At 36.1% G+C, this 22,226-nt stretch overlaps 1 pseudogene; it reads left to right on the plus strand.

Annotated features, from left to right (window-relative positions):
- The first annotated feature begins 710 nt into the window (after positions 1-710).
- On the plus strand, positions 711-5,821 carry LOC122141542 (annotated as a pseudogene).
- The last annotated feature ends 16,405 nt before the right edge of the window (positions 5,822-22,226 follow it).

The following is a 22,226-nucleotide window of genomic DNA, read 5'->3' on the forward strand; positions in this document are numbered from 1 at the left end:
TAATGAAGACATTTCAGATTTCTATATTAGGAAAATCCCTGCCAGGATTCAGTCAATCCTGTATAAAGTATCACAGGTTCCAGAAAAATATATTAAGCAGCACAATTGTTTCCAACACTGACAATAACCAAGTATCACATCAGCACATTAAAATGATTTCTGAAGGATCATGTGACACTTAAGAATGGAGTGAAAGCTGATGAAAATTCAGCTTTGCATCACAGAAATAAATATAAAGAATATTAAAACAGAAAAACATTATTTTAAATTTTAATAATATTTCACAATATTACTGATTTTGTCTGTATTTTTGATCAAATAAATGGAGGCTTGATGAGCATAAGATACTTTTTTTTTAAACATTAAAAATAGTAATTTTTTAAATAGTAAAATATTTGACCAGTACTGCATATAAACAAAAGACATTCAACTGTTTGCAACAAATGTATTAATATGTGATAAATATCAAAAGCAGCCGGCGGGCCATGAGCAGCTTTAAGTACTACACTGCATTTCATCCTCAGGTTCTAGAACACATCTGGGTGTTCACTGTGGTTTGGCACTTCAGGATGATCAGCTGTCCTTCCTGCATCTCCCTGTAGCACTCACTGTCTTAGGTGTCTTACACTACAGATGATGGCTTTCCTAAAGACAAAAGTAGAAAAACAATTATTTAATTTAATGCACATTAGTTAATTCGACATTAGACGATGAACTACAGAGCAAGATACATTAAAACTAAACAGACCAATGAACAGCAAACAGACAGTGACTCATTTGAATATGAGGGTGATATTTTTAATGAAACATCTTTGTCTAAACAAAAGCCTCATCTAAAGATAAGGGTGATATTTACAATGAACTTTTCTTCTCTAAAGAAGACGTGCTGATGTTTTCCTGAAGCAGCTGATGGTCACTAAACTGTCCCAGTGTCAGTACGCTCTGCCTCTACTTGTTCCTGATCCATTCACACAACAGATTGAGTTTCCTCTCTGGACATTCAGACAAATCAACAAGAGCTGGAAGATCAGGAACACCAGCAATGAGATCATCAGTCACACCCAGCTGATCTACAAGACACAAACTCCAATGGTGTTCTTCTTCAGGTTTGGCTCTGTGTCTATATCCAAGTCTCATCTGATGAACCGTCTGATCAATGAGAAACACAACACGTTCTTCCACAGACACTGTCCCGGCAGCAGCAGAACCAGAGTCCTGATGGACGGAGTGGTGGAGATCTCCTGGTTCTGTCCATCTGGAACAAACACAGATAACTTCACTGAGTGTGTAGCGTTCTGTAATCTACACGGTGATGCAGGAGACCATGAGAAACAGCTGCAGATCCTCACTCACATGAGCTCAGTCAATGTTGTTCTTCTACCACACCTGGACAGGAATGATAGAAGTGCAGCAAAGATACAAAACCTGTTCAGAGACAGAAAGCCACTCATTTGTCTCTTTACTGAGGATCAGTCTGCTGTAACTAAGATGAGGAAAGGGAAATTCAAGATCGGTCTGAAAGACAGAAATCAGTCAGATGTATCTGAAGAACTCAGAAGAGCCATAAATGATTGTCTCTCAGACTCCTCTCATACTTTCAGACTTGAAGATGTGTCCAAACTCTCAGAGATCAGAGTAGATGAGGAAGATGATGATGACTGCAGGAGAGGAAGAGCAGCAGCACAGCAGATGATGAGTTTACTGAAGAAGAAAGATCTGAGAGAAATCAAAGAATCATTTCTGCCTCATCAGGGCACACTGTGGCATCAGTGGAGTCAGATGAACAAAGAGCTACATCGACCTCGAGGAGATGAGACCGAAATGGACATCAGTAGAAAACAAACAGAGATGAAGAGAATCCGTGAACAGCAGCATAAATCAGACATCAGTATGTTTTTGAGGTTTTTTTTAAAAAAATTTATTTCAGATATTGTGTCAAATATGTTTTTTCCTAAATGGTTTAGAATCCTCCTGGATGAACATACATCAGCAGATCTTTCTGTTCTTCATCACAAGTATGATGAAAACATGGTCAACAGTATTACAACTGAATACTTAAAACTGAGTCTTAAAACTGAAAGGGTATCATGGAACTGAGCTTGAGAGAATATCTGAGGATCTTCAAGCTTCAGTCTTTGGTGTGGAGCACATCATGAGGGAGATCGCTCAGATCTATGAATCATGTTCATCTGTGCAGAAGAACAAGAAAGACCTGCAGGTTGACTTCTCTTCTCTCCCGAGTCTGGCAGCAGAGATGATGATCTCTGGATCTCCACTGGAGCTGATGGATGGAGATGCTGCTCATGTTCCTGTGATCTGGATCTCTGCTGTTCTAGATCAACTTGTCCAGAAACTGGGAGACCAGAGAGTCTTTGTGCTGTCAGTTTTAGGGCTTCAGAGCTCTGGGAAATCCACCATGATCTGAAATGTGCTGAACAGACTCGAGTCTGCTGTCAGTGCTGGCAGAACAACCAGAGGAGCTTTCATGCAGCTGATCAGAGTCTCAGACGAGATGAAAACACAGATGAACTCTGACTGTATTCTGGTTGTGAATACTGAGGGACTTCGAGCTCTAGAACTGGCTGGAAGATCATCAAGACATCATGACAATGAACTGGCCACATTTGTTCTTGGTCTTTCAGATCTGACACTGATCAACATCTTTGGAGAAAACCCTGCTGAGATGCAGGACACTCTTCAGATTGTTGTTCAGGCCTTCATGAGGATGAAGAAGGTCAGACTGAATCCCAGCTGTGTGTTTGTTCATCAGAACATCTCAGACGTCACAGCTGGAGAGAGAAACATGGAGGGAAGGAGACGACTGCAGGAGACACTGGATGAGATGACTAAACTAGCTGAAGATGGAGTCTGTGATGCAGAATGTTTCAGTGATGTCATTAGATTTGATGTTCAGAAAGATGTGAAGTATTTCGCTCAGCTCTGGGAGGGAAGCCCACCGATGGCTCCACCAAACCCAAACTACTGTGAGAACATTCAAGAACTGAAGGAAACTATCATGTCTCATGCAGCAAAATCACATGGAAGGATGCTAACACATCTAAAAGATCATATTAAAGATCTCTGGGAGGCTTTACTGAATGAACAATTCGTCTTCAGCTTCAGAAACTCTCTGGAGATCTCAGCTTACAGGAAACTGGAGACTGAATACAGGAAGTGGTCCTGGAGTCTTCACAGTGCTATGATGGAAATTGAGAACAAACTACACAATAAAATAGAAAATGATGTGATTCATGAGATTGAGCAAACTGATCTTCACAGAGAACTGAAGAAGACAAGTGAAGAAGTGGAAAAATCAATGTCTGAATTCTTTGAGAAAGACAGAGATAAAGATTTATTGATTCAGTGGAAAACATCATTTGAAATTAAAATCAAAGAGCTTCAGACAAACGTTGTGAGAGAAACAAAGAGGAAATTAAATGAGATTCTTCAGAATCGAAACCAGAGGAAAAGATTTGATGCTCAGAGAACACATCATGAAAACACTCTCTATGAAAAGAGCAAAGAACTCGCCTTAATACTCAGAGACAGAACAACTGATGAAACACTGAAGAGAGAGTTTGATTTGTTCTGGGAACAGTGTGTGAAGGAGATCATCAGAGACACTCCTCCAATCAGAGACATTGATATAATGAAAGATGTGAGAGAGATACTCAGTGACGGCTATAGAAGTGTTTCTGCTGATCACTGGAGGAAGAGAGGAGATATTTTCACTGTTCAAAGTTATTCTGAATATGTTGTTTTTATTTTTTCTTTTAGATGTTTTTACGGAGAGAGGAGATAATCACTTCAAAAAATGTTTTTTTCAACAGTCTCTATGAATATGTACAGTTAAAGAAATCAAATGTATTATTCAGAAATATCTACACATCACTCTCTATTATTCATTCTTTTAACATTTCAAAGATGGGCTACAACACCAGCTGCATTCATCGACTCATAGATTACATCAGAGCAAGAGTAACACAACAGCAGGAAGGATCAGTGAGATATGTGTTCAAGAATCAATTCTTCATGGATTTGGTTCTGTCCATCTGTCAGAGATCAAACAAGATGATCACTGACCAACACAGACTGTTCAGAGACACCAGTGATCCTATAATATATGTTCAGAAGAAGAGAGAAGAGTACTATAGAGTTTTCCTGAAATACTGCCGTGGATCTGCATCAGCTGTTATTTTTGGTGAGATCATAATTTGGATAATGTAAGAGTTTATTGAGCAGAGCGTCTACAAGAAGACTGCCAGAGATTTGACAGGTGAAATAAGATCAAACTGTGAATCACTGAATGGAAACCGATATAATGTCGTGGATCTGATTCTGATGAAAATTTTTGGTGAGGTGGTCTTTGAGAAATTGATGAACTACATTCATAATCCCAGAGATCACTTCAAGAGCTTCATCAGAGATGAAGTCAGTCAGTACATCACTGATCAGTTCAGTCTCAGTGTTTTACCCAAGATAAAGGAGAACATCAAACTCCTGCAGCAGAAGATCATGAGAGCAGCTCATCAATCTACTGAACGTGTTCAAGAGAACAGAGGTGAAGACATGAGAGCAGCTCATCAATCTACTGAACGTGTTCAAGAGAACAGAGGAGATGCTGGTTTGTGGTTGAAGAGTTTCACACAGCAGCTCTCAGATGAGCTGATCTTCTCTGAGAAACACTTGATGATTTCAACCTGCTAGATAGAATGTGTGATGAGACAGGAAATTAATTTTATGGTGTTGTGTTTGAGATGGGGATTAGATTCAAAGAAATTAAAGTTATTCCAATACTGGACCTCAGGTTCAGGCCAGATGAGCTTCTGATTGATCTCTTCTGTCAGTGCTGTTGGGTTCAGTGTCCGTTCTGTAAAGCTATCTGCACAAACACCATAGAAAACCATGATGGAGATCACAGTGTTCCTTTCCACAGAGTGACTGGAGTTAATGACACATATTACGGTTCCACACAGACTCTCTGTGCTGATATTTGCACACGTATAATAATGAGTGATAAAACATTCTGTGTATCAGGTAAGAGGTTTAAATACAGAGATTACAGAAGCGCAGGAGGAGTTTATGCGAAGTGGAGCATCACTCCTGATCTCTCTGAACTGTCCTACTGGAAGTGGTTTGTGTGCAGATTCAAGAGAGATCTGGAGAAATACTATGATAGAACATTTGAGGGGAGTGGAAGGATACCAGCTGAATGGAGAAGATACTCAAAACGAGACGCTATTGAGAGTTTGGATAAATACATGTAATGGAGAAGATGAAGACTGAGACTCTTGTGTCTCTCTCAGATTCAGACTCATCTACAGATCAAGAAGATCAGATCTCATCAAATACAGACCAGGATTCAAGACCAGATTCACTCCCACATACTGATATCAGACACTTGATCAAAGATATTAATGACTGTCAGTCTGATTTATATCCAAATCCAGTGAAAAATACTTCATACAAATAATGGATCTCTGCAAGGATAATACATTTATATTAAAAACAAACTTGTCCTGTGGCCTTTGACAGTGATGTGAAATTCTGAACATAGGAATTAAGATTTACAAACAGCTTGCACCAATGTAAAACATCTTTTGTTGTTAAAACAGTACAGTCATGATTTACTAAAGACACAGAAGATTTAGTGCAGAAGAGGCGTGGACACGGTTATGTTTGTGCCTGACCTTAGTGATCATGCATTTGTAGGAGTTTCCCTTTCAGACGCGAAATTTAAGGGAAGAGAGTATTAAAATTAATCACGCAACATGTTTTACTAATGTTTGTGCTCATCAAATTAATAAAAGAATTAGAAGAATTGTTGTTTTTAGATTTTTGGGAATTAAATGTTGTAGTCATTTTCTGTTTTTGGTGTTTAGTTTTATTCTGTATGTGTTGTTGAAGTTTCTCTGGAAGATGTCAGTGAAGAAGTGATGAGCTGAAGGATTTCTGTCACACACATTTAATAATTCAGGTGAAGATCAGTGATGTGGTGTTTGTCAGATGTTCTCTGCAGGATTCAGTCCAGACTCGGTTCTGTGCTCAGGTATCTGTGCTAACAAATCATCAAGGAATGAAAGAGTGCTTAAAGTGGATATAAAATATAAAATAAAAACAATATAGAAATAACATTTTCAGAACTTAAATGAGAATGTTAGCAAACTGTATTTGTAATTTATTTCTGTGATGTGCAGCTGTATTTTCAGCATCATTACTCCAGTCTTCAGTGTCACATGATCTTCAGAAATCATTCTAATATGATGATTTATGATCAATAAACATTTCTGATTATTATCAATGTTGAACACAGTTGTGCTGCACAATTCATTCTGATGTGGTTATTTATTTATTTTTCAGGATTCACAGATGAATAGAAAGTTCAAAAGAACAGCATTTATTTGAAACAGAAATCTTTTGTAACATTATAAATGTGTTTTGATTGATTTATTGCATCTATGTTGAAATTCTCTCAAACATCAGTGTGTAGGTGTGCAGTGTGTTTCTTCACTCTCTTCAGACACAAAGACATTGCGACACAAAGGCACTGATAAACTTTCATTTAATTGGACTGAAAATCCCCGTCTTTGTTCAGATTGTGTGTGCAGCTGTGACAGAGCTATTTTTACTCTGGTGTTCTTGAAATAGTCTGTCAGTATCGTGACTGATGAGAGTGACCTGAAGACATCGGCTCCTTCGTGAGATTCCACACATCTACAGATCTGACGCTCTTCTGAACGTTTCTGTGGAGGTTTACTGAGCTGAATTCCCCTCAAACGGGTCCTGATGTTTGATTCATCATTTCACGTCACTCCTGTACAATCACAGCTCTGTTTATGAAATATTCTGACCAGCGTGATGACGATGATGATGATTCAGTGGTATTTCAGCTCAGTTAACACATTCTGACAAGTTTCCGCAGATTGTCTTTCACAATCAGCACAGAAAACACATCAGTGCTGGTATTGTTAACTATTAAACTATTTAAAAAATATTAAATTAATTACTCAATTATTAAAAAGTGTTAATTAAAATAAAGCTAAACAAATATAGTAAAACCTGAAGGAAAAAAAGACAAAATAAAGAGGTTTAAAAATATTTAATTTAACATTTATTTTATTTAAGCCTAATTTCAATTAAATAAAATGAGTTCAAATTTGCTAAGAACTGAAATTAAAATAAAGCTAAATAAAATTAGAAGAAACTACTAAATACTACTTAAACTAAAAGTGCTATATATGTATTAAACTCAAACAACTGTAATGAAATCAAAATTGATTATAGTACTAAATTCCATATCTAGAGAATAATAATAATGATAATAATAATAATAATAAACTTTATTTACGGAAAACTTTACAAAACTCTATCCTTACAGTTGTGGGGGGAAATCTACATAAACGTGGAAAAAAAAAGATTATTAATTTTCTTAATAACTTTTTATTAATTATTAAAAAAATAGCCTGTATATAAAAGGTTTACACATGAAGATGGCAGTACAAGTAAATAACATGAACAGTGAAATACAGCATTCGATGCTAGAATTAGATGCAGATAGTGTGAAATGAGAAGAACAGCTGTAGTAGAGCAGTAGTGAGGTGTTATTATGACCACAGGGGGGCAGCAGAGGATCAGTGTGGCTCACTCAGAATCACTGAGATCTTCTGAGCATCTGCTGCCTACAGCTGCCTTTCTTCACAAATTATGTGCTTTGATTTTCAAAGGTTTTTATCACGTCGTCCTGCAGATGCTGAAGTGTCGAACCGTTTCTGACAGGATTCAGACTGAACATAATAACCCTGAGAGCCGAGAGCTGCAAGTGTGTGTATGTGTGTGTGTGTTCACTGTGTGTGTATTTGTGTGTGTGTGTGTGTGTGTGTGTGTGTGTGTGTGTGTGTGTGTGTGTGTGTGTCATTGTGTTTGTCAGTGTTGAGTCGAATGCTATTGTCAAATCCAGCGCTTTCATTCTTGTGTTCAGGAACTGGCTCAACTGGACACACTGGTTCTGTGGTTTCTTTACATAAGATCTGTCACCTGAGCTGAGCTTGCTTATTTATTTTTAATTTAAAAAAAATAAATAAAAAAGGAGTTATATAAAACAAAGTAACTTTTTGTTACTTATTTGGAAATGTAATGCATTACTTTATTAGTTACTTGAAAAAGTGATCTGAATACATAACTGACGTTACTTGTAATGTGTTTCTCTCAGCACTGGTTATGGCCTTGTTGTTATGCTGTTATTTAGTAAGGAGTTCTGAATGATCGAGATGCTACACAGTTGCTAGGGTGTTCTGAATGGTTGCCAGGGTGTTGCTACGCAGTTGCTGAGCTACTCTGAATGATGTATGGTTGCTAGTACATACTGTATATCATAGTGGATTTCTGTATGGATAATAAAGCACTCTGAATGGTTGCCAGGATGTTGCTGTATGGTTATTAAAGTGTTTAGTTTGGTTGCCATGTGGTTGCCAGGGCATTGCCATGCATTTGCCAAAGCTATACTTTTATGTAGCTGTTAGGGTAATCTGAGTGGTTGCCAGGGTGTTGCTGTGCAGTTACTAAGGGATTCAGAGTGTAGTTAGCATGTTGCTAGGGCATCTGAGTGGTTGCCAGGGTGTTGCTATGCAGTTTCTAGGGCATTCAGAGTAATAATAAGGATGTTGCTAGGGCATCTGAGTGGTTGCCAGGGTGTTGCTGTGCAGTTTACTAAGGGATTCAGAGTGTAATAGTTAGCATGTTGCTAGGGCATCTAAGTGGTTGCCAGGGTGTTGCTTTGCAGTTTCTAAGGCATTCTGAGTAATAATAAGGATGTTGCGAGGGCATCTGAGTGGTTGCCAGGGTGTTGCTTTGCAGTTTCTAAGGCATTCTGAGTAATAATAAGGATGTTGCTAGGGCATCTGGGTGGTTGCCAGGGTGTTGCTTTGCAGTTTCCAGGGCATTCAGAGTAATAATAAGGATGTTGCGAGGGCATCTGAGTGGTTGCCAGGGTGTTGCTGTGCAGTTACTAAGGGATTCAGAGTGTAGTTAGCATGTTGGTAGGGCATCTGAGTGGTTGCCAGGGTGTTGCTATGCAGTTTCTAAGGCATTCTGAGTAATAATAAGGATGTTGCGAGGGCATCTGAGTGGTTGCCAGGGTGTTGCTGTGCAGTTACTAAGGGATTCAGAGTAATAATAAGGATGTTGCTAGGGCATCTGAGTGGTTGCCAGGGTGTTGCTATGCAGTTTCTAGGGCATTCTGAGTAATAATAAGGATGTAGCTAGGGCATCTGAGTGGTTGCCAGGGTGTTGCTATGCAGTTTCTAGGGCATTCTGAGTAATAATATCTGAGGCCATGTTGCGAGGGCATTCTGATCTGAGTGGTTGCCAGGGTGTTGCTATGCAGTTTCTAAGGCATTCTGAGTAATAATAAGGATGTTGCTAGGGCATCTGGGTGGTTGCCAGGGTGTTGCTTTGCAGTTTCTAGGGCATTCTGAGTAATAATAAGGATGTTGCTAGGGCATCTGAGTGGTTGCCAGGGTGTTGCTATGCAGTTTCTAAGGCATTCTGAGTAATAATAAGGATGTTGCTAGGGCATCTGAGTGGTTGCCAGGGTGTTGCTATGCAGTTTCTAGGGCATTCAGAGTAATAATAAGGATGTTGCGAGGGCATCTGAGTGGTTGCCAGGGTGTTGCTATGCAGTTTCTAGGGCATTCAGAGTAATAATAAGGATGTTGGTAGGGCATCTGAGTGGTTGCCAGGGTGTTGCTATGCAGTTTCTAAGGCATTCTGAGTAATAATAAGGATGTTGCAAGGGCATCTGAGTGGTTGCCAGGGTGTTGCTATGCAGTTTCTAAGGCATTCTGAGTAAAAATAAGGATGTTGCATCTAAGTGATTGCCGGTACATTGATAAGCAGTTACTAAGGTATTCAGAGTTGTAAAAAGGATGTTCCTAGGGCATCTAAGTGGTTGCCAGGGCATTGCTATGCAGATGCTTGTAATATCTTCTGTGTCGCGCTTTGCAACACTTTCTATGTTGTTGAGTTTGGAGTGGTTGCTAATGCATTTTTTATGTGGTTGCTAGGGCTTTGCTTTGCAGTTGCTAAGGTGTTCTGTATGAGGTCACCTTTATGTTATCTAAGTGACAGTGATTGTGTTGGTGTTTCACTCAAAGCCGTGAGTTTCCGGAGGGACCCTTCAGTGACTAGCTGGTGTAGTCATGATGGCTCAGTCCTGTTAAATCATATTTATCATATTTCATTGGTAGGTTTCCCAGCAGGCACATATTTGAGGTCAGACTAATGAGATTCTGTAGCTGGTTTCGCTCTTTTGACTGCAGGACTCCAGTTAAACCAGTCGCACCACGAGCGGGAAGAGCTAAATCAGGTCTCCGTGGGTTTGTCTACTCATCCACATCAACTCAAGGTTGTGTAAACAAGTCAAAAACAACATACTTAATCCACCAGAACTGGTTTGGGAAATAAACGCAGAATATGCAGAACATGTGTGTGTGTGTTTGAGACGCTACCGCGAGACGTGAGTCTCTTCACTAATGGCAGTTTCTTTCGGCTCGCTGTGTTTCATCAGCTGGATTTTAATTACCAACATCATCCACTAACTACCCACAAACACACATCCTGCTGACACATTGAGGTTACACAAACATTGTGGGAACATTTCTAAAATGATGAAACGTCCGGATTTCTTGTCATGGTTAGAACGTTATTTAAATGTTTCAAAAAAACGTTTCTTTGAACATTCATCAAGTACAAAACATCGTAAGGACGTTTTGAGAATGTTGTTCTGAGAGTGTTTTATAGGAACGTTCCATACGCATCACTTTAAGAAGGTTTTGTCGCAACATTTCTATAACGTTAGCGACACACTTCATCTGTAGATTCAGCATCTCACACTCTTTATTTGTCAGTGTTTTGTGTGTTTGTGCATCTTCTCTTTCGGTTAGCGTCCCATGCACTAGATTTTTGTTATATAATCGCTGACATTGATAGTCTCTCTGTTGTTTGTTTCCTGAAGGTACACACTTGTGTTCCTGATTCTTTCAGCTTAGACAGTGAAGTGCTGAATCTCTGCCATCTGTGGTCAGAGTCGCTGCCAGAGTCTTACCGGAAAAAACACAAACATTTCATAAATGCATTATGTCATTTAAATTATTCTACTTATGTAGACGTAAAAAGTACTAACTTTCATTGTATATGTTGCAGTAACTATAGCAAAAAAAAAAATGTGTAAAACATAAGTTATGTAAATTGTAAGTGTAGTTATGTAATATAATATAATATAATACTATGTAAAACAAAATCTATTAAAAGTGCTGATAAGTGAATCTACTTGCCAACTAATATTGAACTTATTAATTTTTTAGTGATTTGCAAATATACAACATAAACCAAATGCAGTATACAATATTGAACAATTTACAATTCATGTATTGTTTCATTCATATTTTAAACCTCTTGCACAAAATGTTTAGCATATATTTTTGTTTTATTGTACATTATTCTATTGGAATTGTTTCAGACATTTGCACATTGTTTAAAGGAGAGAAATTATGTAAATTTTCATTTTTATTGCATTCCATTGTGCACTATACACATTGACAAATATTGTGTGCTATGCATTTTGGCAAATATAATTTTAAAAATATTTTTTATTTAATTTTTTGAAAACAGGTATTTTTTTTTTCAGTATTTTTAATTTTGTACTATATGCATTGCATTGTGGGATAAAGTATCAAAGCATGCCCTGTTCATGCACTGCACACTTTGGCAGATGTGATACCTAATTCAGGTTTTTCTGCGCCAGTGTAAATAATATCTAGCACAGTATATCTGCTGTAATTAGTCTGCGGTTTTAATGAAACTAATGATGTTAATGAGATAATATCAGTTGCGGTGTAATGTGAGCTGGTGTGTATTCTCACACACTCATGTACCTGTTGAGCAGGTGTATTTGGCGGCGCTCCAGCATTGCAGTGGGTCACGTCTTTTACTGGAAAGTGTGTGAGCGCTGCCCGTAAACCGTGCCCAGTGGGCGGAGTCTGCGCTCTGATTGGCCACGCCTGATGTCAGTTTGTTTCAAATGTTAGACAATCATTAGACCAGCAGCTTTCACTTTCCCAGAGTCCACATATCAAATATAAACTCCGTCTCTATGGTTTTCTAACTGCACTAAAGAAAACAACATCCACCTCTCATCATACTTCCACTGCTTTTGATGACTGCACTGTTATAAAATGTGGAAAACAATCATAACTGATTATGAAGGAGTGTCCGAGCCGGTTTACCGGCAGCGCGTGTTTATGTTCTTATACTGAACATTTTATTGGCATGTTGTAGTGTAAACTTCACACCTGTCACACCAGTATTTAGTATTTCATAAACACATTCTGACTGCATTTTCACTCACATACTGTCTGCACTTCATAGTGTACTAGATTCAGAGTAGTATGTTTTGTTAAATAAAAGGCCTGTATAATTTCTACAGGATTTTTGTGCATCCGTTCATGTTTTTTTTTTACCCACAACCCCTTGCATTATAGAGATGAGGAGGCTCTTTTGAATATTTTAATATTAGTTTAAGTTTGCAAACCTAAAAGTTGCATCGTTTTGACTTTTAAGATGAAGTAATTTAGCTAGTGCTAATATGCTAATGTAAACAGCACAAAGCAAAGGGGTTTATAGGAGTTTACTAAATCTAGAACCATAAAAAATTACTTGAAATAAATGTTGATTGAAATGAAGTATAAAAAAATTATTTTCAGCTAGTTGCCAAGAAAACATTTCTAATTTTCATTTAGTTTTACCTAATGTACTAACATAATGAAAACTTAAATAAAATGTAAAAAAAAAATAATATGTAGACACATATTTTTTTTAAAAAAAGCACTAAACAAAATTATTAGCTTTAACTAAAATTAAAGTGAAAACCGAAACTACAAAAATAAAAACAAAGACTTTAAAAAAATATATAAAATGACAAAAAAAAAAAAATTAAATTACTAAAACTTTAACTATATATATGTCTATATATATATATATTATATATATATATATATATATATATATATATATATATATATATATATATATATATATATATATATCTAAAGATAAAATATTAAAAAAATCTATACTGGTAATAATAAAAAAGTAAAATGAATAAAACCAACAAAAATACTCAAGATTACTAAAGCACTCAAATTTAAATGTAAATAATTATACTACTTAAATAATAAATGTATTTGTTTTAAATATTAAAAATTATAAAACATGCAACAAAATTACTTAAACTTTCAATAAAATTTTAATGAAAATTAAGAAAATATAAAAAATATTCAAAATGTTCATATAAATTTTAAATTAATTACAATTAAAAAAAATGACAAACATGCAACAAAATTACTAAAAGTACTATTTAACTGAAAATATAAGAATACAAACTACTGAAAAATATCAATTAAAAATTATAATAGTCATATTTGAAAAAAAACATAAAAAATGTATTCTCTGAAAAGTTTCAATCTGGTTTTAAACCCTGTCAGAGAACTGAGTCTGCTCTTCTAAGAGTTCTGCATGATATCATGCTAATTACTGACTCAGTCTGTAGCTCTGATTCTGTTAGACCTCAGTTCTGCCTTTGATTTAGTTGACTATAATACTCTTATATCACATTTGGAAACAGGCATTGGCGTTCGGGGCATGGTGTTGCAGTGTTTTTGTTCATATTTCACTAATAAGAAGTATGTTGTTAGTATTGGAAACCAATCCTCATCTGAAATATATATTAAAAAAGTTTGGTGTTCCCCAGGGTTCAGTTCTTGGTCCGGTACTGTTTTCCCTTTATATGCTTCCTCTAGAATCTGTTTTTAACAAGTGTGGGGTCTCTTTCCATCTGTATGCAGACGACACACAAATCTATATCCCATTGAAGCCCAATAACAAGCAGGCCTATTTTAGATTGTCTGGACGAACTAAAACTTTGGCTGGTAAGTAATTACCTAAGTCTTAATGTGAGTAAAACCGAATTCCTCTTGTTTGGCTTAAATGATCACTGTGTACATGACTTTGAATCTGAACTTCTTACTCCTTTAAAGTTTGATCTATTTTAAGTCTACTCTTAAAACTTGTTTCTTTATTCCATTCTGTTTAATATTCCTTGACTTGCTGTGCAACGATTCTCTGTTTTGGTGAACCTCATCCAGTTTACAGTGTGTGTTTTATAATTTGTCTCATTGATAATAATCGTGTTGATCTCTTTTATTTTGCATACTCTATGCAGCACTATCGTATTGTATTGTATTTTTTAATGGACTAACGTGACATGCTCTCTTTATATATTTCAGTAGGTTAATTCTATATTAGCTGTATGCTAACTGGGACGCAGTTGCGAGTGCACGCTGGTTCATCCTGGAGCATCATGGGAAAAGCATTCAACCAACATTGATATTTTACTGTAACAACAGCTTGATTCAAAACAATATCAGTGTGCCAATCGCTCATCAGTTACCCGGGATGCCCTGCTGTGGCGTGTCTCACGTGTATCGTTAGCTTTTATCTGGCTGATAAAGCTCTTTTACCGTACTGTGCCGCGGCTCCGCCCGTGTTTACCGTTCACTTCCACTGACTTTAATGGCTTAATATTAAACTCAGACACACGAGCTTTGACCCCGACATATACAGTCTGAATCTAACAAAAGAGCATTGAGCATCTAGCTGCGCTATGATGCTTTGCTAATCGGCGATCGCTAGCACGTGACAAGATGATAAACAACGGCCTGATGACTTGTAGTCAGTGAGATGCGTCAGAAAGCAATGGAAGTGCTTGTTGACACACAGTCCAGGGATTACTGGAAGAGCGCTGACCTCAATTAGTTAACGACCGTGTGACTGTGTAACACACTAACACACACCGACGGCGCTCTTTTCATATCACGAAATCATTGTGATATCACATCATCAATCTGCAAAAGATCAGCAGAACTGTTCAGTTTGTGATCTTTTATGGATAATAACCAGCTCACACATTTAGGTTATAATTAATAGGTTATTAGTGAGAATGTTGTTTTGAAATGTTTTTAAACCGTTAAAATGTTCAGTTTTCTTGTTGTGATTGTAACATTATTTAAAGGTTACAAAAACGTTCCTTACAGTGTTCCACTAACTTTATTTTGACCCAAAATATAATTTTTTTTGAATGTTTTTGAAAATTTTCTAAGAACATAAAAATCTTTAGCTATCTTGTCCTGATTAGAACATTATTGAAAGGTTCCGACAATGTTTCTTACAATGTTCGACTGACTTCATTATTTTCACTCAAAATATAATGTTACTTGGACTTTTTTTATTAAAAAAATGTTTCTTGTCATGATTAGAAGATTATTTGAAGGTTACGAAAAAGTTTTTGCAATGTTCTACTAACTTTATTTTCACCCAAAATATAACGTTATTTGAATGTTATTTTTTAATGTTCTAAGAACGTTAAAATGTTCCATTTTTTGTCATGATTAAATGTTATTTAATGGTTACAAAAATGTTTTTAACAACGTTCTACTAACTTTATTTTCACCCAAAATATAATGTTTTTTGAACATTTATTTTTAATGTTCTAAGAACGTTAAAATGTTCCATTTTCTTGTCATGATTAAACGTTATTTAAAGGTTACAAAAACCTTTCTTTAAATGTTCTACTAACTTTATTTTCACCCAAAATATAACGTTAATTTAACATTTATTTTAAATGTTCTAAGAACGTTAACATGTTAAATTTTCTTGTCATTATTAAACGTTATTTAAAGGATACAAATACTTTTTTTTTAACATTCAACTTACTTTATCTTCACCCAAAATATAATGCATTTTGAAAGTTTATTTTTAATATTCATAGAACATTTTTGCAGAAATATGAAAACACTTTTCCAGAGCAACATTCTTGTAAACTCCATATAATGTTATAAGAATGTTTTGTCTCAAGGTTATGAGAACGTTTATCAAATATGAGTAATCATATGAATATTACTTTAAGAGCACTTTCTCCCAACATTTATATAACTTCTACAAAACATTGTGAGAATGCTGTGAGAAGGTTCCCTGTTAGCTGCGTTAAAAACATTTATATTATTTTGAATTTTGTCTCAGTGACCTCATTAAAACCTAATTTTAATCCTGTTTTTTGCATGTTTTGTTAATCTTATCAAATTATGAGTTGATAAAAGAATGATTCATTCATCACACACGTCCATTGCATTGTAGGATACATTTATTGTGTACTACACCTTTTGACCAATTTAGTGTGCACAGTATGCATACTGCAGAAAATAGCATGCTGTATGCTGTTCTCAGTGTTACCACAAATGTCCAAAAACCTACATTATGAGAGTTTTTGTGTACATTCTGGACTGGTCCAAAACATTTAATAGATTACTATAAAATTTTTATTTAGCTGCTTCATTAAACTTTTTTACTACAGTGTACATTTTAGTATACTTGTTTTCATAGTCGTAGCCCTCAGATTAGTGAAACACGTGCGCTAGCCGGGGTGTTTGTTTGAGTTTTTCCATTCTGTGCAGCTCAAACTATAAACAGGATATACTTTTAGATATGAATATCCATAAAAGCATTTCTCTGGTAACTGTTGTTTGCTGCTTTATGATGTCACTGCCAAACAGGAACCAGAAATCATTCACGCTAGGAAATGCCTAAATGATTGTTGATGCACTGTTATTGCTAATAATTGGCATTTTCTACTGATAGATAGATAGATAGATAGATAGATAGATAGATAGATAGATAGATAGATAGATAGATAGAACTTTCTCAAGCTCATATACTGCACAGTAAATGTAACTTCTTTAACTCACCAATTGTTGTTTTGTGTCTTTGCTTTTGGAACTGGATCTTTACTCTAATCTAGACCTAATTATAAGTTTATTATTTTGCAGTTTAGGCTGATTTTGAGGACAGTATATGTGTTTTCTATTTTGTTAATTTGATTATTTGTATTTTTTAATCTTAGATGCTTTGTTGTGACGTTAAACTTTGACTGTTTCTAGCATATTGCTAGCTTGTTTTGCGGATAAATGTGTGTTGATGAGATTGATCTAAGCAGGTCAGTGGGTTTGGTTACTGAGAACAATATCAGAGCCATAAAATGCGCTTGATATATTGATATGAATGTTTACAGACACACACGTGAGAAAGCGCAGGCTCGGCCTGTTTGCATGCTAAATCATTTTATTAGCGGTCAGATTCGACCAAAACATCCGAACCGATCAACAACAAGAAGTGTGTGTGTCTGTGTGTGTGTGTGTGTGTGCGTGTGTGTGTGTGCGTGTGTGTGTGTGTGTGTGTGAGTGTGAGTGTGTGTGTGCGTGTTTGACTGTGTGTGTGTGTCGCTGTCATTCCTGAAGCGTTGCTCAATTCTAGAAAAGCAGGAGTTGTGGTGGATGAACGGTCGAGCCCCATAACTGTCACACACTCACTCGCTGAACTGAAAGGGTGGAGAAAAGCAGACATCAAGCAGACAGAACCGGAGCGTATGAGTGATGGAGACACAAACAGATCAGTTTACATCAGACAGACAAGACGAACCAGTCCACAAAACCACATTACAGACATTCATTACTGCACACACACACACACACACACCAACTGATTAAAACTAACTGACAGAATCAACCGCACTCACTCACTGAACACTTGACAGAAATGAATACGTAAGTTCATCAAGAATGCATTCAACTCATCAAAAGTGACAGTAAAGGCATTTATAATGTTTCTATTTCAAATAAATGCTGTTCTTTTGAACTTTCTATTCATCTGTGAATCCTGAAAAATAAAATCTATTACAGTTTTCACAAACGTATTGTGCAGCACAACTGTGTTCAACATTGATAATAATCAGAAATGTTTCTTGAGCAGCAAATCATCATATTAGAATGATTTCTGAAGATCATGTGACACTGAAGACTGGAGTAATGATGCTGAAAATACAGCTGCGCATCACAGAAATAAATTACACTTTAACAGAGATTCACACAGAAAATATATTTCACAGTTTTTACTGTAGTTTTAATCACATAAATGCAGATTTGGTGTGCAGAAGAGACTTCTTTCTGAAATATTACAAAATGTATTTAATCCAGACTTTCTGTACATGGATTAAAGCTGTTAAATCAACCTAAATGTTACTTTTAGTTAAAATCTAATGTGTCGTAATGTTTAACTTCGCAGCATTGAGTCATTTCCAGTTAAATATGCGTATACCTTCATGACATCGTGTCTGACATCATAAAGCGTCTGTTTATGAGTTCCATGAATGAAAGTAAGTTTCTCTCTCATACTTTATCAGGATTTCATGATGTTCACTCTTTTATGTGGGGGATTAGTGGTGTGTTGTATTCGAAGCTCAGAAACTAACCCTAAGGTTTTGGGTTCGAGTCTTGGGCCAGCAATTCCACGACTGAGGTGCCCTTGAGCGAGGCACCAAACCCCCAAATGTGTGTTCACGGTGTGTGTGTGTGTGTGTGTGTGTGCACTTTGGATGGGTTAAATGCAGAGCACGAATTCTGAGTATGGGTCACCATACTTGGCTGTATGTCACATCACTCACTTTTTTTTATCAGTCTCGTCCAGATCAATAGTTCAACTCTTTCATGGGAAAAGTCATTATTTTACTTTTCTGTATTTATTCCTTCATTTATTTAAATGTATTTTTATTATTATTATTATTACATGTTTTTTAGGAACCCATGAGGAGATTTCTGTAAACTCTCTACTTCCTGTTGGCACTAATAATGACAGACTAGATCATGTTAATATCTCCAATCTTTGTGCTACACAGCAGCGAGTTTCCGATGCTTCACTATTGTGATGTTAAATCTGTTGTAAGGAAATAAAGCTCTGTCTTCCTGTAGATGTGTGACATAACAGCAGAACAGTGAAGGGCGTGTGCGCTCGATTCATTCATCTGCTTCCCATCAGACCCAACAATACAGACTTTCCTGAAAGACCGCTGCCCTGAGAGAAACCCAGATCCTCTGCTGCGTGTTCGTTCTTTCTTTCTTTCTTTCTTTTATTAGACAGAAAAGTAGTGAATACACTCAATTTGTCGAGAATAACACAATAGAGTTAAAACAATCCCCCACCTTATCAGACATCTTAGAAACCTTATTCAAATTCTTTTTATACCCAAATAATATGGATTCTGTTTTACCCAAATGCAACATCAGTTTCATTTCAGAAAGCCTTACAAAGCTCCTTAAAGCATTAGTTCACCCAAAAATTAAAATTATGTCATTAATCTTTTTCATCTTCCGAACACAGTTTAAGATATTTTAGATTTAGTCCGAGAGCTTTCTGTCCCTCCATTGAGAATGTATGTGCGGTATACTGTCCACGTCCAGAAAGGTAATAAAAACATCATCAAAGTAGTCCGTGTGACATCAGAGGGTCTGTTAGAATTTATTGAAGCATCGAATATACATTTTGCTCCAAAAATTATGACTTTACTCAGCATTTTCTTCTCTTCCGGGTCTGTTGTGAGTGCGTTCATGACGCTGCAGTGACGCCGCTGATGTACGACGCTGCTGACATGTTATCTTTGTTATTAGGCGCACCAGAGAACACGTCAGCAGGGTCGTACGTCAGCGGCATCCCTGTAGCATCGTGAACGCACTCACAACAGACCCGGAAGAGAAGAAAATGCTTAATAAAGTCGTAATTTTTGGAGCAAAATGTATATTCGATGCTTCAATAAATTCTTCAACAGATGCAATATCTGATGTATCATATGTGTTTATCCTGGTTTTATAAATGACGTGGCCAATAAACAGATATCCTCTGATGGACTACTTTGATGATTGAACTTACCTGTGCCAACGTGATGCGTATCTGACACGCATGTTTGTTTAATTTGCGCTTTAATATGAAATTATACTGTTGTTTATTGGCTGACAGGACAGATACATTTGTTTTTACTGACATACGGCCTGACAGCATCTCAAAGAAACAAAAGAGGGCCTAAAACACTTCCCTGAGGGACTCCATTTTTAACAAATGTTTCCTCAGAAAGAACCCCATCAGTTTCTACCCTCTGAACTCTCCCAGTTGAATAAGAGTTTAACCAGGCTATCACTTTACTTGAAAATCCATGACACTTGATTTGTCTAAGAGTATTGAATGAGTTACTGCTTCAAACACTTTCTGGAGGTCCAAAAGTGCCATACCACACATTTTATCTTCATTAGTCTGCCTCCTTATAAAATCTGTTAAATAAAGTAAAGAAGTATCAGTTGTATTACATTTTTTTAATGGAATGATTTTGGCTAACTTCACATCAAATGGGACTATATCATTTTCCAAGTAAAGAACAATAAATGTAATAGTTGGAACATCTCTTAAAAATCTAGCTGGAATGTTGTCCAGTCAACTTAGACACTTGAAGCTCTTCTAGCATTTTAGTAATTTGATCTACAACACATTCTCACTCCCAACTCGTCACATGTATTTGCACAGCAGAATAATTAATTAGGAAAAATGTAGATCAAGAATTGGTTTGGAATCGGATCATAACTCCCAGAATCAGAATCGGATCACGAACTGCCTAAACATTAAAACCTCTAGTGGCTGAACTTACAGTATATTTGCCCGTAGTGTGTTTAATATTGTTCAGAAGTGGGCAGATTTAGGGTAGGGGTGGGGTTAGGTGCTCCAATGAAAGTATACATTTATATAAAAGTATTTCTATTTTTTACAAATGCATGCAAATCATTAAATTAAGACAAACAGCTGAAAATAATGGAGGACCCTGCACGTTGAAAAGTGATGCTACAGGGGTCCTGATCATGCGTCAACATGTGACGAGTTGGGAGTGAGAATGGGTTGTAGATCAAATTACTAAAATGCTAGAAGAGCTTCAAGTGTCTAAGTCAACTGGACGACATTCCAGCTAGATTTTTAAGAGATTTTGGATCTACACTAACTTTAGTCAAAGAAAGACAATTTGCCAGCACTCCTTGTTTTAAATAATAATACGATAACTCTATTAGCGTCCGCACTAACGCATGATAATGTTCATTTGTTAAAAGTGCACGCTCGCTGCTTTATATGTTCGTGCTCTTTAAAGCAGCATGGATTCTGATAATTGCCAATGTTTCTATCATTCATCGGCTGGAAAAAAATCACTATGAAAGTGACTGCAACAATATCGTTTCTTTATAGTGTTATTATTATGTGATGTGGACTCTGCTATTCTTTCCAATTTTGGATGACTTCTTTATCATTATAGTTATCACTCTTGGTGTGAACGGACCTTTAATGTAAGTTACATAATCATCAACAGATTATGAACACAATACAGACAGTTAAATGCTAACTTACCAATCAATCAACAGCATTTATCAATAATCTAAGTGAGAGTCCAGCCAAAAGTTGTCATTATTAATTATCTTTGTGTCATGACCCTTCTTCTGTGGAACCAAAACGCAGATGTTTAGCTGAATGTTTGCGCTGCTCTTTGACACAAGAGATCCTCATCTCATAACCTCCATATGACTCAGTATTTCAGGTGTTTTATGAGGAGCAGACGTCACCAACTGTAATATAATGAAATATTTGTGATGTAAATGTTGCCCGCAAAAACATTTTGTCCTATTTCATCAGAAAACACATTTGAACGGATGAAAGATTCTGACTGGCCAACATTTACCAGCAGAGACTAACTAAACCGTGCTAACCAGCTACACCTTGCCGTTTGTACTGGGCATTATTTTTCTTATATGCAATATAATAGATATAAAATAATTTTATATATATTTTTATTTTTATTTTTATTATTTTTTTTTTATGATATTTAATAGATTTTAAATTATTTTATATATTTTTTTATTTTTATTTTTTAATTTTATTATTTATGATGTGGTTATGTGACCACCCTTAAACGTGATTTTGAATATGTTGTATTTTTTCATATTTTTTTTATTTTTTTTTATTTTGTTGAAATGTATAGCGTGTATGTTCTGTGTTTTTGCTGAAACCCAAACAAAGAGTTTCTATCCTTGAACAAAAGCTACTATTACATGAGTAATAAATAATTGGCCCATGTTGATCTCTTTACGTAAGTTAGCCGGGCGTTTCACTACATCAATACAGAAATATTGACTGGAAATTAAATGATTAACAAATTATCACATTCCAAATCCGATCTTTAACTTTTAGGTTTATATCAAACTATA

Source organism: Cyprinus carpio, chromosome B22, assembly GCF_018340385.1.
Source record: "Cyprinus carpio isolate SPL01 chromosome B22, ASM1834038v1, whole genome shotgun sequence".
NCBI classification, from domain to species: domain Eukaryota; kingdom Metazoa; phylum Chordata; class Actinopteri; order Cypriniformes; family Cyprinidae; genus Cyprinus; species Cyprinus carpio.